Source organism: Eutrema salsugineum, unplaced genomic scaffold (genome assembly GCF_000478725.1).
Source record: "Eutrema salsugineum unplaced genomic scaffold, Eutsalg1_0 scaffold_8, whole genome shotgun sequence".
NCBI classification, from domain to species: Eukaryota; Viridiplantae; Streptophyta; class Magnoliopsida; order Brassicales; family Brassicaceae; genus Eutrema; species Eutrema salsugineum.
In genome coordinates, this window is record NW_006256414.1 from 12,070,493 (window position 1) to 12,078,497 (window position 8,005).

The following is an 8,005-nucleotide window of genomic DNA, read 5'->3' on the forward strand; positions in this document are numbered from 1 at the left end:
CACATACGATGAGCCGTGGCATTCTTGTAGCACCGGATGAATTTCTTCTTCGGCCAAGCATCGCCTATAGAGATGGTCCTTGTTAAGCACGTAAAGGTACGGCTCATCCCAATAATACCTCATCACATCTCTAAAGAACTTCTTCTTCTGATAGGTATCAAGATCCGGTGGCTCTAAACCGCAAGACAAGTAGTTCACTAGATCTGCGAACCATGGTAGGCTTCTTTCTTTGATCGTGTTGGCTTCCTCCACTTCTAGGTAAGACCTGACTAGCATAAGGGTCTCCTCCGGTAATGCATCATCAATTGGGACCTGTTCTTCAATCCTCAACCTGGAGAGGTGATCTGCGGCTCCGTTTTCAATGCCTTTCTTGTCAAGTATCTCCATATCGAACTCTTGGAGTAATAGGATCCACCTCAACAACCTCGGCTTAGCGTCCTTCTTAGCCATCAGATATCTCAAGGCCGCATGATCTGTGTAAACTGTAACCTTTGATCCCACTAGATAACTCCTGAATTTATCAAATGCAAACACAATGGCAAGCATTTCCTTCTCAGTGGTCGCGTATTTTTCTTGAGCTGAGTCCAAGGTGAGGTTCGCATAGTAGATCACATGGAGCTTTTTATCTTTCTTCTGCCCCAAGACAGCTCCTACAGCATAATCAGATGCATCGGTCATCACTTCAAATGGTAAAGACCAATCAGGGGCTTGTACAATCGGTGCACTGATCAGAGCCACCTTGATTCTCTTGAACGCTTCCTCACATTCTTCATCAAAGTTGAAATCCACTTCTTTGCACAATAACCTGGTCAAGGGCCTGGCAATCTTGGAGAAATCCTTGATGAACTGTCTATAGAACCCAGCGTGGCCAAGGAAGCTTCTTATTCCTTTCACAGAATTCGGGGCTTGTAAGTTCACCATCACCTCGATCTTGGCCTTATCCACCTCGATGCCTTTCTCTGATACCTTGTGTCCCAAGACAATGCCTTCTTGGACCATGAAATGACACTTCTCCCAGTTCAAGACAAGCCTATGCTCCTCACATCGCTTGAGAACCTGAGAAAGATTAGCAAGACATTCGGAGAAAGAGGAGCCGTATACGGAGAAGTCATCCATAAACACCTCAACTTTCTCTTCAATTAGATCAGAGAAAATGTGCATCATACATCTTTGTAAAGTGGCCGGTGCATTACACAAACCGAATGGCATTCTTCTATAAGCATAAGTGCCATAAGGGCAGGTGAATGTGGTTTTCTCTTGGTCTCTTGGATCTATTGGTATTTGGAAGAATCCAGAGTATCCATCGAGAAAACAGAAATAAGGATGATTAGCTAACCGTTCAAGCATTTGATCAATGAATGGTAAAGGGAAATGATCTTTTCTTGATGCAGAATTCAATTTCCTATAGTCAATGCACATGTGATGGCCGGTTATAGTTCTTTGGGCTATGAGTTCATCCTTATCGTTTTTCACCACCGTGATCCCACCTTTCTTGGGCACAACGTGTACAGGAGATACCCACCGAGAGTCAGAGATTGGATATATTATCCCTGCCTCAAGGAGCTTTAATATCTCCTTCTTAACCACCTCTTTGAGGTTCGGGTTAAGTCGACGTTGGTGCTCAATAGAAGACATGGCCTGGTCCTCCAGGTGGATCCTATGGGTGCATATATCAGGAGAGATCCCTCTAATATCAGCCAAGGAATACCCTATGGCTCTCCTGAATTTCCTTATTTCACTAAGTAATGCACGTTCCTCATGCTCAAGCAAGTTATCGTTTATGATCACAGGGAAAGTAGAATTTAGACCTAAGAACGCATACCTGAGCCCTGTTGGTAGAGGCTTGAGCTCAACAGGGGGTGCGTCTGCCTCATTCCAATCGGCATCAAAGCTGCATTGGCACGGAACAGCTTCCTCGGCCTTTTCCTTGTACTCGCGCGGTATACCATCGGCCTCGGCACAAACTGTCACGGCCATGATATCCCGAGGTGTCTCCTCTGTTCCCGTGGATCCCTCGTTGTCTGAAATGTCGAGGCCACTCTTCCTGAGCTCCAAAAACCTCGCCTCAGCTCCAAGTTCCTTCGGTTGGTCCAAAAGAAGCTTGTACACCTCGCTTTCCTCGCTCAAGTACCCGTGCTTGCTTTGTTCCCGTGTTAAGACCACTTGTAACGGATCCTCTGTGTTCAACTCTTCAAGGAGCTCATCAGCTAGCTCCTCCATTACCTCCACATAGAAAACCTGACCTCCAATGGTCGGTTTCTTCATCATCTCCTTCACATTGAACTTCATAGTCTCGGAACCGATGTGTAGTTCAATCATTCCTCCTCTCACATCTATTATGGCTCCTGCGGTCGCCAAGAACGGTTGGCCCAAGATGATAGGGTCTAATGGTTCCTCTTCCATCTCAAGAACTATGAAGTCCGTGGGGATTTCTATCTCACCGATCCTCAAAGGTAGATCCTCAAGCAACCCCACCAGTAATCTAACCGATCTATCAGCTAATACAAGAGAGATTTTGGCCGGCATGTAGCTTTTGTATCCCAATCTCTTGGCCACCATGTAAGGCATTAAGCTCACAGAAGCTCCAAGGTCACATAAACAGTTTGAGAAGTTCAGGTGACCTAAAGCACACGGCAAAGTAAAGCTTCCCGGATCGGATAGCTTCCTTGGTATAGATCTCCTTTGTATTATTGCGCTGCACTCATGACTCAGTATCACCATACCCTGGAGCTCCTTGGTCTTGTTGAGGATCGCGTCCTTTAGAAACTTCCCAAGCTGGGGTATAGCTAAGAAAGCATCTATAATGGGTAAGGTGAGTTGCGTGTTCTCCAAGTGTTTCTCAAAGACCGCCTCGGCTTTGTCTAAGATTTTCTTTTTGAAACGCCCTGGGAACGGTATCTTGGGTTGATAAGGTGGTGGTGGAACATAGGGCTTTTCAAGCTCGGTTGTCTTTTCCACCTCTTTTCCTTTGTCCTTGATCGGTTCCTTCTCAAAAACCGCTTCTTTACACGCATCATCTGAGGCTGCCTCCCCCTCTAATTACTCATTGGCCTCAATGAGCTTTGTCTTAGGCGTTGGAGTTTGTAATTCCTTACCACTCCTCAATGTGATGGCGTTCACATACTCTTTAGGGTTCGGCTCCGGTTTACCTGGTAAAGTCGGGCCTCTTGATGATGTAGATGCCTGATTTTGCTTAAGCTCCCTGATATCTTGCTGCATCGTCGCGTGCTGGCTCTCAACCCTTTGCTGGCCCTGTAACAGTTGCTGTAATATCCCACAGACATCGTTCCCCATCTGATTCTGACCCGTTCCCTGAATCTGTTGTTGATTACCCATCGACTGCGGATTGAACCCTGGTGGAAACTTGTGTTGCTGCGGTTGGTTGTTGAAGTTGTTACCCTGAGATGCTTGATTCTGCTGAGTGTAGCCGTGCTGCTGCCCACTGAACTTTTGCTTGGGCTGGAAGTTATTCGGAAAAGGAGCCTTTTGAGCATAGCTTTGTTGTTGTTGTTGAGCAGGGTACACTTGGTCTTGAGGGTTAGCTACATTCGGGTTTCGATAAGAGAGGTTGGGGTTATTGCCGTGGTTGTTAAACCGCTAATACCTCTGCTGATTCCCTATGTAGTTCAGCTCCTCCTGAGTTAGACCATCTTAATTAACATTGTCAAAACTTAGCCCTTGCTCATCAAACTCGCCTACAAAGTGTATTGGCTTTTGAGTCGCCATCAAAACCTTGTCAAGCTTGCTCTGAAGCTCTCTTATATCCTTTTTCATACGCTGTTCATCACTAGATCCCTCTGTACGGTTTGCTCTATCAAAGTCCTCTCCATACGTGTCATTGGACATGGCTAGGTTCTCGACTAGTTCCATTGCCGCATTGATCTCTTTCCCAAGAAAATTTCCATTTGAAGCTGTGTCGAGTTGGTTTCTGATCTTGGGGAGTGCACCTCGGTATAAAGTACTCAAGAGGGATGCCTCTGAGAAGCCGTGGTGTGGGCATTGGTTAGTATAGCTCCTAAACCGTTCCCAAGCCTCACTAAAGCTCTCGTTTTTGTGCTGCGTGAAACTTGAGATCTGATTCCTGAGCTTAGCCGTACGTGATGTGGAAAATAACTTTGATAAGAACGCCAGTTTACACTGCTCCTAGGTTTGTATAGAGCCCCTCGGTATATTCTTTTCCCACTGGTGTGCTTTATCACCGAGGCTGAAAGGGAACAAGCGTAGCTTGAATCTATCTTCGGAGACGCCATTTATCTTGGTTAAGTCACAAACCCGATCAAATTGATCTAGATGCTCGAGAGGGTCTTCTCCAGCCAGACCGTGGAACTTGGAGTTTTGCACCATATTGAGCAGGGAAGCTTTAACTTCAAAGTTGTTGTTTTGAACTGGTGGAGCTTGAATCCCAGCTCGGTATTGGTGCGCATTAGCTCGGTCATTCTCTCCAACACAGATTGGAGGATGTTGTCTCTGAACTTGTGGCGGTGGCGGATGAACATGATGGGCTTGTTGCTCATTTCTGTTCGCTTGGTGTTGGTTTTGCTGAGCAAGCCGTTCGTTTCTTTGAGCCTGTTGCTGATTAACATAGGCTTGTTGTTCATTTCTTCCTGCCTGCGCCTGATTAGCCTGAGCCTGGTGCTCGGCCGCCTGAGCCTGTTGCTCCATTCGCTGTTGTTCTGCCATTCCAAGTCTGTCAAAGTGCCGTTCTCTCTCGCGAGCTCGCCTTTCTAATCTGTCGATGTTATCGTCGTATGGGAAAAGCGATCCTGTGCTCCGAGACCTGGTATTCATGCACCTGAAAACAAAACAAGAACTTGCAAAAGAGTTAGTAAAACAAAAGAAAGTAAAGTCTTGATCTTAAGAACAAACAAGAGAATAATGCTCCTACAAGTTGGCAACGGCGCCAATTGATAACTAAGAGTTTTCAGGCTCTTAGAAGGGTTATCAATCCCCTTGTCAAAGTAGTCTAAAGGGGTGTCAAACCAAGCTTGTCAACGAGACACTAGCCTATGTCATTTGTTCACTTAAGTCAAGACAAGAAGATAAAAGTTTGGTGACGATGATTAACAGGCAAATAAGCAATAAAATTAAATAAAAGCAGAGATTTAAGCTAATCAAGATGCAAACAACAAACAGGTGATTGAGATGGTGATAATGAATGATAAAGGCAGAAGCTTTAGACAGGATATTTGACTCGGGTGCTTCCAAGCTAAACTAATGGGCTAATGAACCATTTTATCAAACGATTTCATTTAACTTTGAACTCAAGGCATGTTAATCTTCTCATGAAAGCATTAAGCATCTAAACTGATCCTCTTTCATACCAAAATCCCTTTTGAGAAGCACGAATCAGTCAGCAATAAGAATCAGTTCAAAAACGTTATTTAAGAGAACAAACTATCACTCTCGCGATGAAAGACTCTTAAACCCTTAACCGAGTGGTTCAGACATTTCTACAAACACTTTTGATGCGAGATATGCCTCAGATCTGAACCTCAAGTGATGTGCTTGGATCCAGCCTAGAGATTTCGTCGGTTAAGGAATGAAACATGCAAGACTAGACACCTAAACCCATTAATCTACCTTTAAAGCACCCTAATCTACCTATCTAAAGCCGCTTAAACGACTACTCACTGATCATAACGAGCTCACTAAGTCCTTTGCAAGACGTGTAGCTAGTCACTAAGTCCTTTGCAAGACGTGTAGCTAGTCATGACAAGCTATTTGCCGCGGTCAGAAGCTTCCCGACCGCGGCCAACAAGCCAATTGCCGCGGTCACAACACTCCTGACCGCGGCATTCAAGCTCCGACTTAAAGCCCACTTATCTGAAGCCCAAAGTCATTCTCAGGCTCAATTCCGGAACCCTAGAGACCATGGAGTATTGGAGACTATAAATACATGTCATTTAGGTCGTCTTTAGCAACAACCCTTCATACTTTACAGAAACCCTTTTCCTTTAGCCGTTTTTATGAGATTTTTGGAGAACATTGTTTAAGTCCGAGTTCTTCAATAGAGAAGCTTTCTTTATCTCTTTTCTTTACTGTTTTTCATTACTTTTATTAAAACCAATGATGATGTCGAACTCAGCCATGTCTGAGTAGATCCCGAGTTGGGCTTAGGGTTCCCGAAAGGGGCTCTCATAATCGATTAAGACATCTAGGTTTATAGATCTGGGATTTCGACCTGTTCTCTGTTTATTCTTGTTCTTATTGCATGTATGCTTGATTGATCACCTAGTATCTGATCTAGATAGTTAGTGTTGCGAAAGTTTTCATGAAGTATCAACCCTAGAATGAAACAGGCGATTTTTCCGTAGGAGTGGAAACCTACCTGCGGCGAGATCGTGAGTATTGACGAGTCTTGTGCAGCTCTTGCGTTCTCTCCCTTCCAGGGCCAGAGTGGAAACCTACTGGTCAGGGTTGCGAGAACAGTTGGTTATGATCACGACGGTGACGTAGTCATACCGCCGTACTCTAGCTCTAGAACCTATATATTGTTATCCGTCAATCCCAATCTATCTACACTAATGTTGAAACCGATTATGATCCCTTAGAGTTCCCAAAAGCTCAGCGTTTTTAGCCATAGTTTACAATTCCATCGATTTTTACTTGCTTTCTTAGACCTGCATTTCAATTTCCTTAGTTCGTTATTTACTTGCTTTATTTACCTTTCATGTGATATTTTACTTGCCTTATTTTCGTTTAGTTCGATATTTTACTTATTCCATTTGCATTTCATTCGATTTTCTTTACTTGCTTTTTAGGATAGATTTATTTGCTTTCTTTTGTTTTAGTTTAATTCGCAAGAAAAACAACCAACCTTTAAAACCAATTTAGTCTAGACATAAAGTTAAAAACCGTAGAAGAATACCAGGCACACAAATCTCTGTGGATTCGATCCCTAAATACTCAACCGATTAGCTGTGCACTTGCGGCTTTCATTTGTTTTGTTAAGGGTAAAACTTGTTCCCTCACGTAGTTGACACGAGCACGCATCAAGTTTTTGGCGCCGTTGCCGGGGATTTGTTTAGCTGCCTTTTGCTATTTTTCTTGTTTTAACTTCTGTTCTAGACACCTGATCTCTAGTTCTTTCTTAAAGTTTTTCTGAACTATCTTTCCCTTCTTTTGTCTTTCTCTGAATTGCATGAATACAGGCGTAGACCTGCAGGAGACATTCCAATTTTAGACGAGATAGACAGACACGAAAGAGAACTTCGAAGACTTAGACGAACGCAAAGAATGGCCAACGACGACCAGCCTGGAGATCCTATTAATCAAAATTTAAATATGGACCAAGACAGGTCCGAACATGGAGAAAACGAAGAGAATGATCACATAGAAGGTGATCATGCTCGACAAGATGGAGAGGAGGATGAGGTTCTTCCAAGAAACCACCAGAACCAAGAGAGAGAAGGACGTGAAGACCTTGATCCACCTATCAATGTAGCCGTTGTGACCACCCAGCAATGCAGCCGAATGAACGCGTTCACCGCCCTATTCCGCCAGCAAATCAACACCGAAGACAAGCTAGGAACCATCGCATAGCTGATTTTGATGCACCTACTCAAAATTTTCAGAATCGATCTGCGATTCAAGTACCATTTCCAAACCGGAATGAGTTTGAAGTCAAGCCTCAAATCATCTCATTGGTGAAGCAAAACCAGTTCCATGGAGTTCCTTCTGAGCACCCAATGGACCATATCGAGCTTTTTGAAGAAATTTACAGCATGATGAGAACAAACCAAGTTCCACCTGACTATTTAAAGTGTAAGTTATTCCCTTTTTCATTAGCAGATAAAGTTCACCGTTGGTTGAAGTCTTTGCCTGCAGGATCGATTACTAATTGGGAAGAATGTAGAACTGCTTTCCTGAACCACTTCTACACTAAGTCAAGGTCGAACAATTTGAGAACGAAGATCTCAACTTTTCAACAAGGGCCAACTGAATCTTTCTATGAAGCTTGGGAACGTTTTAAGGAGTATGAACGTGATTGCCCTCACTATGGATT

General features: G+C 43.9%; 2 non-coding genes across 2 annotated transcripts; one reads left to right on the forward strand and one right to left on the reverse strand.

Annotated features, from left to right (window-relative positions):
• Positions 1 to 3,982: 3,982 nt before the first annotated feature.
• LOC112082277 lies at positions 3,983 to 4,089 on the forward strand. Its single transcript, XR_002896935.1, has one exon. It is a non-coding gene; the product is annotated as a small nucleolar RNA R71 (small nucleolar RNA).
• Positions 4,090 to 7,898: 3,809 nt separating this feature from the next.
• LOC112082308 lies at positions 7,899 to 8,005 on the reverse strand. Its single transcript, XR_002896967.1, has one exon. It is a non-coding gene; the product is annotated as a small nucleolar RNA R71 (small nucleolar RNA).